This window comes from Haemaphysalis longicornis, unplaced genomic scaffold, assembly GCF_048455015.1.
Source record: "Haemaphysalis longicornis isolate Haplotype H1 unplaced genomic scaffold, Haemaphysalis longicornis Haplotype H1 scaffold_16, whole genome shotgun sequence".
NCBI lineage: Eukaryota > Metazoa > Arthropoda > Arachnida > Ixodida > Ixodidae > Haemaphysalis > Haemaphysalis longicornis.
In genome coordinates, this window is record NW_027526266.1 from 6,348,533 (window position 1) to 6,365,646 (window position 17,114).

Genomic DNA, 17,114 nt, shown 5'->3' on the forward strand with positions numbered 1-17,114 from the left:
GTCGCCTGTAGGGATGTATGGTTCGGGCAGCTGGTCGACCAGCGCCTCAAAGTCAGAACTCGAAAGTGCAAGATGAGGAGGGATGTAAACGGAGCATACCGTTATCAACCTACTAAATAGTATTGTACGGATGGCTACAGCCTCAAGGACAGTGTTCAAGGTGACTGGGTGGCATGCTAAGGATTTGCGGGTGATTATGGCCACACCACCAGAAGAGTGTGTGCAGCCAAGCCTGTTCTTTCTGTATACCAAGTAACTATTCAAGAAGTTTGTGTTCTTAGAATTCAGGTGTGCTTCCTTAACACACATTACACTTGGCTGATTAGCATGCAGAATCTCATACATGTCGTTAAGATTATTTACAAGGCCTCTGCAGTTCTATTGAACGATACTTTGTTTTTCCATTATGAAGTATTAGAGCTACTGGAGTGTGACTATTTATGTAGGGTCTTTATGGGCTTGGAATCTTGGAAGGGGTTTCTTTACCTTCTCTTGAGGTTTAGATGGAGGGACCCGCTCCTTTCGCTGCAAAACAGACAGGAAAGGTACCACATCCACCTCATCATCGGATTTGTAAGGGGTACCCGGCGTACCTGACCCCCCGGACTTGGCACCCTTCGTTTTGGCCGCGACCACCGAGGGCGTCAGGAGCACCCCGGGTTGCACAGGCAGTGCGGCGGAGGGGGGAACTGCTGCGGTTTCCTCCGTCTCCGTCTCCTCTGGGCCTTCGCGTGTGCTTCGGGCCGGTGAAGAGGAGGAAGCAGAGGGTGCACCAGCATCCCCACGGACGTGGATGCCACAACAGCCGCTGCTGACTCAGCGAGCGGCGTGGTGGTGGGTTGGGCTGCCCGTAGACATCCAGGGGGCAGCGCAGGCGGGACCAGGTCCGAGTATCGGTACTGGGTCCCTGCCGAAACCAAACGCCGCTCCGCCCCCAAGCGAGCAGAATCAACGTACCTCCACGGGGGGAAAGAGGCGAACCACTTTCGCGCCTCTGGGAAGATGATGTTCTCTGTGACCTTGATGTTTATTATTTTCTTTTCTAGCTGCAACTTCTCGCATTTTCAGGAGTACGCCGCGTGTTGGCCCTGACCGTTAATGCAGAGGAGTTGTTGTGAACTACAATTATCTGTGGGATGGTCATGTTGGGCACACTTGGCACAGGTTTTTTCACCCCGACAGGAGTTAGTACCATGCCCGAACCGCTGGCACTCGAAACAGCGCCGCGGGTTCGGGATGTATGCTCGGACGGAGCACCGGACGAACGCAGCATTGATGCGGTCTGGAAGGAGAGAACGATCAAATGTTAGGATGATATGTTTTGTGGGTATTACCTGATCGCCTCTTCTTATGGTTATGCGCCTGACAACCATCACACCTTCACTTTTCAGGACTTCCAGAAGATCGGCCTCTGTCCCGTTTGCTAGATCTGGCTCTGAGATCACGCCCTGGGAGCTGTTGAGGCTGCGGTGGGGCGTGACCTTGACGTCGAGATCGGCAATTCATGTCTGCTTCAGGAGTTTCGTGGCCTGCTGTTGATTGTGCACCTCTACCGAGATCTCGCCGGTTCTTTGCTTCTTAGCTTTGTAATATTCTCCTATAATACTGTCTAAGAACATCGAATGCAGGAACACCGACGGTGAAGCAATAGGCCTGCTTCCTTCAAGAGATTCAATTAGCAAGAAATGTGGGTTGTCGATTTTGGGGTTGTCATGGTCGGAAGGGGTGGATATGACACTTCGGAGCGTCCCCTCTTGGGGGGCCGATCATTGCGTTTTGGGAATTTTGAAAAACCTTAGAGCATGTGTAAAGCAGGGGACGGGGGTACTTTCTTCTTCAGCCTTAGACTGATAGCTGAAGAGGTCCTGGAGCTCCCTGCCTGTAAACAGACAGGGAGCCCATCCGCTCGAGCTTGGCCTGGGCTCCGACGGCCTCCGTTTGAGCTTTCTACCCTTCACCTTAAGACTCATTACCACAGTCGGTTACAGCGTGAGTATGGGGACTCGGGGTCCGCGGTGTCTCCAACACCGTCACCAAGATTACTCAAGGTGCCCCGGGCGGGGCATACCCACGTAGAACCTATTACGGAAAACAGCGTGGTGCTCAACGGCAAACGGAGCACAGACAGAGGTACGTGCATTCTGGTTCGGAGGGGGATCACCTTCGTCGACCACACGCTCCTGACTAACAGCACGGCGGAGCACTGCATGGTCGAGGTCCTTACGGGTAAAAGGAAGAAGGAAAGCGCATTTGTGGTGAACGTATACAGTAACCCGCTGCACCACCAGCAGCACGTCAAGACCTTTGTGCACAAGGCGGCCCGGCTGGCAGGCGGGAACACGCGAGTGGTATCCGGCTAATTCAACACCCCGAACCAGGCCTGGGGACACGCCAGAACGGCAGTTAGGGAGTCGAAATATTCCTGGACGCTATATACGTGGGCTTCAACCTGACGACGGGCCTGTCGCAATCCACAAGAACCAGTACGTCCGTGGCGATGGATAACACCCCGGACGTGACGTTCGTCAAGGTAGGGACACGCGCTCGCGTGAACCGCATTGGCGCATCACGGGAGAAGACCTTAGCAGCGACCACATCAAATTGGAGGTCCGAATCCCGCTCGGCGGCCGCAACAACTAAAGCAAAAAACGCACAAGCTCAAGGACAGGAAGGCGTTTCGCAGTGCGCTACCCTAAACGCACGTCGACAGAGAAGACATATAAGAGTGAACCACTGCCCTCACGGAGACGGTGGACGATGCTAATCAACAAATAGAAACAGACGATGGCATCGATAAGATGGAGAGCAGTTTGCCGCACCTTCTGGAAGCCAAGATCTCACTGAAGGCCCGCTCGATCAAGCAACGCACCAACCTTCGGCTGAGGAAACGGATCACCGAACTCAACAAATAGATAGAAAAGCACTGCAGAGTGATGTGCGCCCAGCACTGGAACCACGCATGTAACGCGGCGGACGGCGTGAAGCACGTGCGGAAGGCGTGGAACATGCTTGGACACCTCCTGGACAAGACCGCGACCAAGAGTACCCAACACAACAACCTTGCCCGTACGCTCCACAGGGCCGTCAAGGAACTGGAAGAGGACGAAGTAAAGAAAACACTGAACGCCAAGTACTATCCGGACCACCCGAACCGAGGACCACCCGGGTCAGCTCAGAGAGGAGAACGCGGAGCTAGACGAGGACATAGAACCCTGGGAAGTGCGCGGCGAGCTCCAGAACCTCAAAAGAATGTCGCCGGCGGGACCTGACAGGGTCACCAACATGGCGCTAGGAACGTAAACGACGCGGCAGTGGAGGTGCTGACGGGCTACTTCAACAAGTGCTGGCGCGCAGGCGAACTCCCAAAGCAGTGGAAGACAGCCAAGACGATTCTAATCCGAAACCCCAGCAGGCCCCGCGAGTATAGAGACACTTGACCCGATCTCGCTCTTGTGCGTAGGAAAGGTGCTTGTGCACATCCTTATGAACCGGTGGCAACGCTACCTAAGAAGACGCAGAGCTCTACCCAAACTCCCTCACAGGATTCAGAAATAATCTGAGCACGCAGGACGCCACGATCCTGCTTAAACACAAGATCCTTGACGACGACACGGCGACCGGAGACAAGAGAGCGGTGCTTGGCCTGGACCTGCAGAGCGCCTTCAACAATGTCCGACACTCGGCAATACGAGGGGAAGTCTCTGAACTCAATATGGGACGACAGTCGTACGACTAAATTACGGACTTCTTGACAAAGAGAACGACCAAGATCTGTGCGGGAGACCTGCACCCAGCTGCCCGAAAAGAAGCTCGGCAGCGTCGGCACGCTGCAGAGCTTGGTCAATTTCCCGCTGCTGTTCAACCTGGTGGCGATCGGCATGGCCAATCGGTTGGAAAGGGTGGTGGAAAGCTACGCCGAAGGCGGCCCGCTGTGGGGCCCGGGAGGCAGCGACGGACACATCGAGACCGCTTTTCAAGAAGGTTTAAACAGAATCCAAGGACAGCTCGACGGTTCGGGCCTCGTCTCCTCTCCAACCAAGTCGGTGTTGCTGATACTCCCACCTAACGGCCTTAGGAAACGGAAAAGAGACGACAGTCAAGCATCGTCTTACACACGGCAAACAGACAGGCCATCCCGGAAGTCGACCAAATCAGCGTGCTGGGCTTGCTTCTCGAACGAACGAGGGTCAACGGCACTGCGGTAACCAGGCTGACCATGAAAGCCGACGCGGCCATGCACCTTGTCCAGCCAATCTACAACAGAAGGGGAGTCAAGGACAAGAATGTGGTGAGGCCTGTCCAGTCTTTCGTCATAAGCCACGTCGCGTATGTCACTACGTATCACAACTAGAGGGCGTGCGAGAAAGCCAAGATCGAGGCGACCATACGCAAGGCGTACAAGACGGCTCTCGGCCTCATCAGAAGTACGAACACGGACAAGCTCGCGGCGCTGGGGGTGCACAACACCCTCTACGAAATCGCGGAAGCACAATAGACGGGCGCAGTTTGAGCGCCTGTCGGGTAGCAGAACGGGATGGTACATCCTCCGACGCCTCGGGTACCTGCCCAAGGAGGGAGGAAAACCAGCAGAAGAAGCGCTGCCCGAGAAAACGTGGGGACGGCTCGTCGTCTGCCTGATCCCTCCGAATATGAATCCAGAACATAACACGGAACGAAGGACCGCTCGGGTAAAGGCCCTAGTAGATGTACACGCAAGCGACAACGGGGCAGTGTACGTGGATGCTGCGAGATACTAAGAACAGGACGACGTTTACGCGAAGGTGGTGGTGACAGCCTCGACGGGACACACAAAGACGGCGGCGAGCGTTCGCACCATGGAAATTCACCAGGCCGAGGACGTAGAAGTGGCACTCGCCCTAGCAGACCCCGGGTGCATGACGGTTCTCTGCGACTCGAAAACGGCAATACGTACCTATGCCAAGAACAGAGTGTGCACTGAGGCCACGTGCATTCTGCGCAAGGCCGAAGCCAACGGCACCTTCAGTAGAGGCAGTGTAAAGCTCAAGTGTTTCCCGGCCCACATGGGTAGAACCGCGGCGGGTCAGGGGGGCAACGCGAACCACAACGAAACGGCCAACGCCGTCGCACGAGCACTTGGATGCCGCGCGACAAACTGCGACCAGGTTTCCTCGGACGACATGGACGCAGGCGCCGAAGACTACCACGGAACCAAGGATACGATACCCATCTACAGCGACGTTCTGCGGTGTTACAGACTGTGTCGACGGACGGGGCCGCCTCCACAACAGAGGTTGACTCGGAAAGAGGCCGTAATATAGAGACAATTACAGACGGACTACGTAATCACCCCGGGGCTCGCGAAGTGCATATGCCCAATGTGTACGACAGTGATGTGCGAAAACTGTGTGAGTGTAAGCGGGCCACGCTGACCCATCTCATGTGGGACTTTAGAATCAACGCGACGAAGGCAGCAGAAGAACCGACGCTTCCACCACCCTTAGAGGCCGCGAAGTGGACTTATGACTACGAGGTGCAACACCAGGCAGTCTAGAAGGTCTCGGAGGCCCTAGGTTTGCAGCGACCGAGCGAACCCACTTACGTGAGAAGGAGCGGTGGCTCTCTCCGACCCGAGCGGGGAAGCAAAGGTGCAGGCACTAGGGTCCAGCCGGAATGACGCCCAGGCCACGTCATAGCCAGGAGGAACCTCTCGTGAGAGGGTCGTCGTAAACCGCTCTGCAGGCGATTGAATAAAGTTGTTCTCTCTCTTTTTTCTTTCTCGCTTTCAAAAATTGAAGGATTACCTTGCTTGCAGTTTGTGGAGTAACCGACTCAGTTGAGGACCGTACATTTGAAACGTTGCCTTTTAGACCAATCACATCCCTACACAGAATCCTTTATTGTAAAAAATGAAACGTTGCTAAGAGAGGACTCCTAGCCCAAGAAAAAAGTTTATCATATGCAGAACATTGCAGAAACAACATTTCGTGATGCCTTAACCGCGACTTCTATAATTATTTTGTCGCAATATACCAGACGTACATCAACCTAAATATACAACAATAGCTCCGCATAGGTCACAAGGCGCTTTCGACGTCGCTAAAATACCTTACACTGAAAAGAGATGCAGCCTGGATGAGTACATTTGAAAATGTAATTGTTTATAATAAAAAACTCGGTATTTTATTAGTACAACAAAGTCTACACCTTGAAGGCAGCATGGCCAGATTGTCCATAGGCTTCGCACCAAACTCTGGCCTAAATTTTAGCATATTTTACCAGCACTAAAATACCGTTGCTATGGTGTATACTTTTGCTGCCCACGCATTTCTCCAAAACATGCCCCGTAAGATGACGCTTGGATGCTCATAGGATTTTTTCTATCAAGGGGGTAGTGACTTCCTTACCTGTATTAATATATAAAGAGGGAATTACTTGATTATGTTATTGAATAATATCATAGTAATTTTGAGAAAAGCGACATATTTTTTATTCCGCTTTTCAAGCGCATATAATGTTGTGCCCATTGTTCTTTTCACCTATATGCCAAAAAAACTGGTCCATGGTAAAGTTCTGCGAAGGCAATGTGGGACGAGTTTAGCACCTATTGTAGAATCAGCACGCCATATAAAGTTTTCAACCTTTCACGTTTAAGAGACGAAGCTGTAATACGCCCATAAGAATTGAAATTACGTTATTCACTGTGATATATCTAAAATACAAAATGTAACATTTCAGTTTTCATTACTTTCTAAGGGTGGTGAAAATATAAAATATTTATACAACGCATTACAACACGCATGCAGTACAGTAAGGTGATTGAATCTTGCAGTTTAAGAGCTGTAAAAATTGCATTCAGGGAAAGGATGCGGTAGTTTAAAGAAGTAGCACACTCTTTTTACCATTTTTCACGAAATATTGTCCGGTATAGGAGTATCAGTACCTGAACAAAAGTATTTCAAGGCCACCTCTGGTCGTCTCGGGTGGTGCAGCTTGCGCCTGCAAGAGTTCCACATTACAATCGTCCATAAATCCGGCAGGAAACACTCCGACGCCGACTTCGTGTCCAGCGCCCCCGCCAGCCCGCCAGCACCGGACTCCGATGAAGAAAGCATGTTCTTTGGAGTCGTGATGGACAGCGACCTAGCCATCCAGCAGCGTGCCGACCCCATCTACGCGTCATGCTCGAGTACCTCGAAAAACGCAATGTCACCGTGCCGAGCGCCCTCAACGCAACTTTCCAGTATTCAGCCTGAAAACCTTCGTCCTCGTGAAGAAGAATTTTACCCCTGGAACAAGAACAAATTATCTTCTTGTCATACCCGCAGGCCTTCGGGAAGAAATTCTGGAAGCGTGCCACGACGACCCATCTTCCGGACATGTTGGTACAGCTTGCACTATTGGAAAACTCAGGGAGAAGTACTATTAGAAGTACTATAGCGAGGGCCTCTGTTTTGGCAGGCTTGGTGCAATAGGGAGCTTAAGAGTGTTCAACGCTGGTCGACCACTCTCGACATGTCGTAGACACTGGAGTCACGCCAAGAGGGCTCAAAAAGAAGGTCCCCTTCACCCCGAGTAGTCAGATTGGCGCTGGCTGCCACCCCAAGCACAGGAAACAAAAATACCTAAACACAAATACCCCAGAAAGTGGAAGGGAAAATCGCCCCGCCGGTATCGTAGTGGTTATCGCACCAGACGGGTATTCTTGAAGTCGTGGTTTCCGATTCCACCTAGCGGGCATTTTTTCTCCACTTCCTTTCTTTCTTTCGAAATTCTTTATCTCTTTCAATGACCTATCACATCCTCTCCTTTGCTTTCCGAAGTTTTCTTGACGGCCAACCTTAATTTCTTTGTTATTTTCAACGAGCCCCTCATTTCCTATTCTGATTCGCTAAATGCATAGCGAGGGCCTCTGTTCTGGCAGTCTTGGTGCCATGGGAAGCTTAAGAGGGTTCAACGGTGGTTGATCACTCTTGACATGTAGACACTGGAGGCACGGCCCGGGCGTTAAAAAGAAGGTCCCGTTCAGCCCGCCTATTATGAGTAGCGGTGGCTACCACCCCAAGCAAAGAAACAAAAATACACTAACATCAAATACCGCAGAAAGTGGAAGGAAAAATTGGCCCACCGCTAGCACTGTGGTTAGCGCACCAGATTGCTATTCTGGAGGTCGTGGTTTCGGATCCAACCTGGCAGGAATTTTTTCTGCTCTTCCTTTCCAAACTCTTTATCCGTTTCAATGACCTACCACATACTCCCCTTTGCTTTCTGAGGTTTGCTTGACTTCCAACGAATATTTCTGTGTCATTTTCAAAAAGCGCCTCATTTCCTATTCTGATTCACTACGTGCATAGCGAGGGCCTCTGTTGTGGCATTCTTGGTGCTATAGCAAGCTTAAGAGGATTCAACGATGGTTGACCACTTTCGACATGTCGTAGACACTGTAGTCACGGCCCGGGGGTTAAAAAAGAAGGTCCCTTTCACCCCGAGTAGTCCGAGTGACGCTGGCTACCACCCAAAGCACAGGATACAAAAATACCTAACACAAATACCCCAGAAAGTGGAGGGGAAAATTGCCCCTCCGGTAGCGTAGTGGTTATCGCATCAGAGCGGTATTCTGGAGGTTGTTGGTTCGGATCCGTCCTGGTGGGAATTTTTTTTCCACTTTGTTTCGTTCTGAATTTTTTATCTGTTTCAATCACCTACTTCTTCCTCCCCTTTGCTTTCTAACTTTTTCTTGACTGCCAACCCTTATTTCTGTGTTATTTACAACCAGCTCCTCATTTCCTAATCTGATTCGGAACATGCATTGCGAGGGCTCTGTTCTGGCAGTCTTGGTGCCATAGGAATCTTAGAGGTTTCAACGCTGGTCGATCTCTCTCGACATGTCGTAGACTCTCGAGCCACGGCCCGGGGGTTAAAAAGAAGATCCTCTTTAGCCCAAGTATTCCGAGTGGCCCTGGTTACCACCCCAAGCACAGGTGACAAAAATACCTAAACATAAATACCCCAGAAAGTGGAAGGGAAAATCACCCCACCGGTAGCATAGTGGTTATCGCACCAGACCGGTATTCTTGAGGTCGTGATTTCGGATCCCACCTGGGGGGAATTTTTTCTCCACTTCCTATCTTTCTTTCCAAAATTCTTAATCGGTTTTAATGACCTACCACATCCTCCCCATTGCTTTCCGAAGTTTTCTTCACTGCCAACCCTTATTTCTGTGTTATTTTCAACGATCCCCTCATTTCCTATTCTGATTCGCTACATGCATAGCCAGTGCCTCGGTTCTGGCAGTCTTGCTGCCATGGGAAGCTGAAGAGGGTTCAACGCTGGTCGACCAATCTTGACATGTCGTAGACACTCTAGGCACGGCCCGGGCGTAAAAAAGAAGGTCCCGTTCAGCCCGCGTATTCCGAGAGGCGGTGGCTACCACCAAAAGCACAGAAAACCAAAATTCCTAAACATAAATACCCCAGAAAGTGGAAGGGAAATTTGCCCCGCCGGTAGCATTGTGGGTATTGACCAGACTGGTATTCTGGAGGTCGTGGTTTCGAATACCACCTGGCGGGCATTTTTTCTCCACTTTCTTTCGAAATTCTTTATCTGTTTTAATGACCTACCACATCCTCCCCTTTGCTTTCCGAGGTTTGCTGGACTGCCAACCCTTATTTCTGTGTTATTTTTAACTAGCACCTCATTTCCTATTCTGATTGGCTACAAGCATAGCGAAGGCCTCTGTTCTGGCAGTATTGGTGCCATGGGAAGCTTAGGAGCGTTCCACGCTGGTCGCCCACTCTTGACATGTCGTAGACACTGGAGGCGCGGCCCGGGCGTTAAAAAAGAAGGTGCCGTTAAGCCCGAGTATTCCGAGTGGCGGTGGCTACCACCAAAAGCACAGGAAACAAAAATACCTAAACATAAATACCCCAGAAAGTGGAGGGAAAATTTGCCCCTCCGGTAGCATAGTGGTTATCGCACCAGACTGGTATTGTGCAGGTCGTGGTTTCGAATACCACCTGGCGGGATTTTTCTCAACTTTCTTTCCAAATTCTTTATCTGTATTAACGACCTACCACATCCTCCCATTTGCTTTCCGAGGTTTTCTTGACTGCCAACCCTTATTTCTGTGTTATTTTCAACGAGCCCCTCATTTCCAATTATGATTGGCTACATGCACAGCGAGGAACTCTGTTCTGGCAGTCTCTGGCAGTCTTGGTGCCATGGGAAGCTTAAGAAGGTTGAACGCTGGTCGACCACTCTTGATATGTCGTAGACGAGGCACGGCGCGTGCATTAAAAAAGAAGGTCCCGTTCAGACCGAGTCGTCCGAATGGCGCTGGCTACCACCTCAAGCACAAGAAACAAAAATACCTAAACATAAATACCCCAAACAGTGGATGGGAAACTCGCCCCGCCGGTAGCGCAGTGGTTACCGCACCAGACCGGTATTCTTGAGGTTTTAATTTCGGATCCCACCTGGCGGGCATTTTTTCTCCACTTCCTTTCCTTCTTTCGAAATTCTTTATCGGTTTCAATGACCTACAACGTCCTCCCCTTAGCTTTCCGAGGTTTTCTTGACTGTCAACAATTTTTTCTGTGTTATTTTCCACGATCCCTTCATTTCCTATTCTGATTGGCTACATGCATAGCGAGGAGCTCGGTCCTGGCAGTCTTGGTGCCATAGGCAGCTTAATAGGGTTCAACGCTGGTCGACCACCCTCAACATGTCGTCAACAGTGGAATCACGGCCCGGGGGTTAAAAAAGAAGGTCCCCTTCACCACCGAGTAGTCGAAATGGAGCTGGCTACCATCTCAAGCACAGGAAACCAAAATACCTAAACATAAATACCCCAGAAAGTGGAGGGGAAATTTGCCTCGCCGGTAGTATAGTGGTTGTCGCCCCAGACTCCTATTCTGGAGGTCGTGGTTTCGAATACCCCCTGGTGGGCATTTTTTCTCCACTTTCTTTCCAAGTTTTTTTTTATCTGTTTTTTATGACCTACCACATGCTCCCCTTTGCTTTCCGAGGTTTTCTTGACTGCCAACCCTTATTTCTGTGTTATTTTCAAAGGGCGCCTAATTTCCAATTCTCATTCACCACATGCATAGCGAGGGCATCTGTTCTGGCAGTCTTTTTCCATGAGGAGCTTAAGAGGGCTCAACGCTGGTCGACCACTATTGACATGTCGTAGACGCTGGAGTCCCGGCCCGGGGGTTAAAAAAGAAGGTCCCTTTCACCCCGAGTAGTCCGAATGGCGCTGGCCACCACCCCAAGCAGAGGAAACAAATATACCTAAACATAGATATCCCAGAAAGTGGAGAGGAAAATCACCCCCCGGTAGCGTAGTGGTTATCGCACCAGACTCCTATTCTGGAGATTGTGGTTTTGGATCCCACCTGGCGGGCATTTTTTCTCACACTTTCTTACTTTCCAAATTCTTTATGTGTTTCAATGACCTACCACATCCCCCTTTGCTTTCGGCGGTTTTCTTGACTGCGAACCCTTATTTCGGTGTTAGTTTCAACGAGCCCCTTATTTCCTATTCTGATTAGTTCATGCTTACCGAGGGCCTCTGTTCTGGCAGTCTTTTTCCATAGGAAGCTTAAGAGGGTTCAACGGTGGTCGACCACCCTTGACATGTTGTAGACACTGGAGTCCTGGCCCGGGGGTTAAAAAAGAAGGTCCCCTTCACCCCGAGTGGTCCGAATGGCGTTCGCTACCACCCCAAGCACAGGAAACAAAAATACCTAAACATAAATTTTCCAGAAAGTGGAGGGGAAAATCGCCCCGCCCGTAGCGTAGCGGTTTTCACACCAGACCGGTATTCTGGAGATCGTAGTTTTGCATCCCACCTGGCGGGAATTTTTTCTCACACTTTCTTTCTTTCCAAATTCTTTATGTGTTTCAATGATCTACCACATGCTCCCCTTTGCTTTCCGAGGTTTTCTTGACTTCCAACCCTTATTTCTATGTTATTTTCGACGAGCCCCTCACTTCCAATCCTGATTCGCTACATGCTTAGCGAGGGCCTCGGTTCTGGCAGTCTTGGTGCCATAGGAAGCTTAAGAGGGTTCAACGGTAGTCTACCACTCGCAACATGTAGTAGGCACTGGAATCACCGCCAGGGGGTAAAAAAGAAGGTTCTTTTCACCAATAGTAGTCCTAATAGCGCTGGCTATCACCCCAAGCACAGGAAACAAAAATACATAAACATAAATACCTCAGAAAGTGGGGGGGGAAATTGCCCCACCTGTAACGTAGGGGTTATCGGACCAGACCGGTATTCTGCAGGTCGTAGGTTGGGATCCCACTTGGCGGGCATTTGTCTCCACTTTCTTTCTTTCTTTTCAAATTCTTTATCTGGGTGAATGACCTCCCTCATCCTCCCCTTTGCTTTCCGAGGTTTTCTTGACTGCCAACCCTTATTTCTGTGTTATATATATATATATATATATATATATATATATATATATATATATATATATATATATATATATATATATATATATATATATATATATATATATATATATATATTATATATATATATTGTTACGAGGCAGATTCGGACTATTTACACGCTGTGTTAAAAGCGCTATATCCTCAAAAAATGAGGCGTATATTTTGAAGCCGGGGATACCAGTGTAGCTCGGGCCAATGTGTCTCTGCGCGACCTCTTCGTGTTCTCTTCGGCTTGCCTTGCGCGACCCACTGATGCACACGTACCCATAAATGAAATGTACGATGGATTGACCACCAGGCGATCCAGTGCATTGCCATGTGAAATGGTAAGAGAGCCGTGACATGAACCCCTCCGCCGGAGAAGCGCCGTCTCGGTGCTTATTGAAATCGAGTGTCAGGAAACATGTGGGGCCGCTGAGTAATACGCCTTGAGGCGGCCGACGTGGACTAGTTGAGCTGCTGGGTCCAGTAACGGTGAGAAAGGAGCGGCGGGAACAATTTCGTACATCACGGGTGTGACCATACGCTAGATCCGATGGTGCCCTTTGAAGCGAGGCAGCAGTTTCCCGTAGAGACCACTGCGGCGGCAAGGGGTGCTGACAAGAACCAAGGAGCCGGGCGTAAAGTGGGCGGTGCGGTGTTGCTCGTCATAGCGGTGTTTCTGAGAGGACTCCGAAGCCGCGAGCTTGGCACGGGGAACCTGGCTGGCCACATCAGCGTGAGCGACAGCATCGCGGGCGTATTTGGTAGGCAGAGGTGTCGAATCAGGAAGTAGGGTATCTAAGGGAAGAGTGGGTTCACGGTCGTAGAGAAGAAAGAATGGTGAATAACCGGCGGTGTCATGGCGGGACGAGTTATATGCGAATGTAACATCCGGCAAAGTGAAGTCCCAATTCATATGGTCCGCGGAAACGTACATCGCGAGCATATCGGTGATGGTCTACTTAAGCCTTTTTTGTCAAGCCATTAGTCTGGGGATGGTAGGCGGTGGTCAGCTTGTGCTTCGTGTGGCAAGAGCGGAGGAGGTCGTGAACAACCCGAGACAGGGAGTACCGGCCCCGGATGGTAAGGAGCTGTCGGGGAGCACCGCGTTGTAGAATGACGTGAAGAAAGAAATCAGCAACGTCGGTGGCACAACTGGTGGGGAGAGCACACGGAATAGCGTAGCGGGTCGTGTAGTCAGTCGCAACAGCGATCCAGAGATTTCCCGAACGAGAGAGAGGGAAAGGGCCGAGCAGGTCCGCACCGACCCGAAAGAAAGGTTCGGAAGAAATCTCTATCGGTTGGAGTAGTCCGGCTGGGCCCAAGGAAAGGGTTTTTCGGCGCTGGCACAGGTCACATGACGTTACGTAGCGGCGTACTGATCGGTAAAATCCGGGCCAGTAAAATCGCTTACGTACACGGTAGTACGTATGTGCGACGCCAAGGTGGCCAGCCATCGGCTCGTCGTGCAGCTGATGGAGGATGTCAGATTGGAGGTGTTTAGGAACAACGAGAAGCTCGCTTGGGCCGTCTGCGCGAAAGTTCCGGCGGAAAAGCACGCCGTCGCGGAGCCAAAACGCGTTGAATGCAGGGTCTGACGGCATGGTGGTGAGGCGTGCAATGATCCACTGCAATGATTGGTCGCAACGCTGGTGGTCGGCGATGTTGAGAAAGTCATTTAGCCCAAGGACACAAGAATCAAGATCGTTGTCAGCTGTATCAGGTTGGTCGACCGGTTGAAGCGACAGACAGTCGGCGTCGCTGTGGAGCCTACCAGACATGGAGGCCACGGAGTAGTCAAACTCCTGAAGGCGTAAAGCCCAGCGACCAAGACGACCAGTGGGATCTTCCAAGGAAGCAAGCCAGCATAAAGCATGGTGGTCAGTTACCGCAAAAAAAGGCCTTCCGTATAGATATGGGTGAAATTTGTTCACGGCCCATACTCGAGCCAGGCATTTGCGCTCGGTGATCGAGTAGTTCTTCTCGGAAGGAGACAAAAGGCGACTGGCATACGCTATCACTCGTTCGAGACCGGCGTGTTTATGAACCAGTACAGCACCTATGCCGTGTTCATTCGCGTCGTGTGGACTTCGGTCGGAGCGGAAGGGTCAAATGCGCCAGAATAGGTGGATTAGTGAGGTGATTGACGAGAGTTGAAAAGCAGAAGCTCACTCAGAACCCCAGGAAAATGAATTATCTTGCCTAAGCAGATCTGTGAGGGGCCTGGCAATTTCAGCGAAGTTTTTGACGAAGCGCCAAAAGTAAGAGCAGAGCCCCACAAAGCTTTGAACTTCTTTCACCGATCCAGGAACAGGGAACTCTTTTACGGCTCTTATTTTGTCTGGATCAGGTTGGACTCCGGTAGCGTCGACGAGGTGCCCGAGGATCTTTATTTGACGACAACCGAAGTGGCACTTTGACGAATTTAGCTGAAGTCCAGCTCTGCGAAAAACTGCCAGGATGTCAGAAAGGTGATGCAAGTGTGTCTCAAACGGTGAGAAAAGACGATAACGTTATCCAGGTAGCATAAGCATGTCGTCCATTTAAATCCATGGAGAAGAGAGTCCATCATCCTTTAGAATGTGGCTGGTGCATTGCAGAGCCTGAACGGCATGACCTTAAATTGGTACAGTCCATCTGGTGTTACAAAAGCGGTCTTTTCGCGGTCCATGCCGTCGACTGCAATTTGCCAGTACCCTGATCTCAGGTCAATGGACGAGAAATATGACGCGCCATGCAAGCAGTCGAGGGCGTCGCTAATTCGAGGAAGTGGATAAACGTCCTTCTTGGTTATTTTGTTTAAATGTCTGTAATCAACGCAGAATCGCCATGAGCCGTCTTTCTTTTTGACCAGCACGACTGGAGACACCCATGGACTAGAAGAGGGCTCAATGACATCTTTCCGCAACATCTTCTGTACTTCCTGCTGAATGACGGTACGTTCGGCGTGGGAGACACGATATAGACTTCGGCAGATAGGGGTCGCATCACCAGTGTTTATGTGATGTGCCACATGGGAAGTCTGGCCCAATGGACGGCTGCCCAAGTCGAAAATGTCCCGATATGACACTAGTAGACAACGAAGCTGATACGCTTCCAGAGGTGAAAGGTCTGACGCTAGCATGTCCACAAAATCATTGGTAGTTCGTGAAATGTCCCGTTGGCTATCCCTAGAGGATTCAGAGGCGTCAGTTGTCACCACGGAGACGTAACATTCAGCAAGGGGATTAGTGTAGCAAGCGACATTCCACGGGAAAGGACTTGGGTGGAGGAACCGAAGTTCAAAAATGGGAGGCCTATTTCGTTCTTCGCGACAGTCACGACTGTATAAGGAAGGGTCACGTTGCGTTCAAGGAGTATATCGGTGACGGGCGAGACGAAGTAGTCACCATCTGGTACTGGCGGGCACGACGATAAACCCACGTAGGTCATGGCCTTGGGAGCTAATCGAGCATGTTCGGGGCCGCAAAGCCGCTACGTGGGCATGATGGCACCAAGGGGTGTTGTGGGCTGCTCAAGACTCTAAAACCCCGAAAGCGCAATCAATGATTGCGGCGTCATCAGAAAGGGCGGTCCGAATATTATGTCGTAAGGACATGTGTCCAAGACGGGGAACAAGACAGGGATGTCGTATCAGGCAATTACGACGCGGGTGGTACACATTCCGGCTACGGTGGTCGTCCCTCCGTTGGCGACTCGTACGGCACGGCATATCGCGGGCGTCATAACTTTCCGAAGAGAGCGGCGAAGGTTCGAACTCATAACCGAAATATTGGCACCTGTGTCGACTAAAGCACTAACACGAACCCCGTCAACGTGGACATCTATCAAATTGGGTCTTGGAATGGAAGTCAACAGAGGATTTGCAGGCCGGGTCGTTAATGCAGCATCACCTCCGGGAGCTGCACTGGCTAGTTTTCCGAGAGGGAGGTCGATAAAGTGGGCTGCGGCGAACGTGACTGGCGACGCTGAGGTGACGGCGAGCGGCTAGATAGTTTGGGTCGTGTGTAGTCGGTTGCGAAGGGCTACTGAGGACGTGGTGGAAAACGTCGAGGGTAGTCCTCGGAGTAGCTGTTCTCGGGAAACTGGTGATGGGTAAATGGCGACCAGCTGCTGCGGCAATAACGGGCGACGTGTCCAACGCGATGGCAGTTGAAACAGATGGGTCGGCCATCGGGTGTTCTCCATTCACCAGCACTGCGTCGTCGGTAGCGCGGTGGAACATCGTAGCGTGGTGGGACATCAGTACGGGGGGAAGGGGTACGGAAGCCGACGCATGGATCCTGGCGTCTCAAGGCACAAACTGCGTGAAGGCCCAGGCACATGATCTCGTCTCTAACGACGGCATGGATGCGAGAAATCGTGGGGCCGTTGCCGTCATGCGCGCAGTGCTGAGTGACTGGAGCCATAGCCTCGATTTCACGGCGTACTATTTTTGTCAGGCTCTCAGTCTGGGCCTCCGTGCTAGGGGCCAGCGTTGTGCGTGGTGGCATCGACACATCTTGACACGGCTACGTTGCCGCCGTGTGAGGCAGCCGAGTAAGCTGGGAAGGCGTCATCGGCAATGCCTTTAAGTACGTGGCCTACCTTGGCTTCCGACATTTCGGAATCAACCTTTTGGCAGAGGGCCAAAACATCGTGTATATACGTGATATACGATTCAGTGGCAGACTGGGCGCGAAGCGAGCTGT